The sequence below is a fragment of the Arachis ipaensis genome, chromosome B01, assembly GCF_000816755.2.
Source record: "Arachis ipaensis cultivar K30076 chromosome B01, Araip1.1, whole genome shotgun sequence".
Taxonomy (NCBI): domain Eukaryota; kingdom Viridiplantae; phylum Streptophyta; class Magnoliopsida; order Fabales; family Fabaceae; genus Arachis; species Arachis ipaensis.
In genome coordinates this window covers 129,706,466-129,706,957 of record NC_029785.2, presented here as the reverse complement: position 1 = coordinate 129,706,957, position 492 = coordinate 129,706,466, and positions in this window count along the sequence as shown.

The window sequence follows — 492 nt, the reverse complement described above, 5'->3', positions numbered from 1 at the left end:
AAGAAAACTTTTTTTTTTTTTTCAATAAAATTAAATAATATACAAATTTTTTATCCTTTTGAAATACTTTTTTTTGTTTTATAAAATTTTGCTTTTAATTTTGATTTAGTAAAATTAAAATAAGATGGAAACTCAGATGCAGTCGACTTCACGTAAAATTGATAGATGAGAGTCGTTAGATAGTTTGATTGATTTGACTAAATTTTCATCTAATGACTCTCAGCTATTAACTTCACGTAAAGTCGACTGCACCTGAGTTTTCACCTTAAAATAATTTATTTTAAGTACTGATTGATAAATTAAATATTGACATAATACGTTTTGTTAAATTAGTGTTTCAGTTTATCACAACATAATTTAACCTGTTATTTTTAACAGAACAAACTAATCATAGAGATTAAAACTAACATTTTTTAAATCTTATTAGACCGAAAAAAAATTATAAAAAAAAATAAAGATAGAAAATGAGTATTTTATAAAAAACGAAACTTA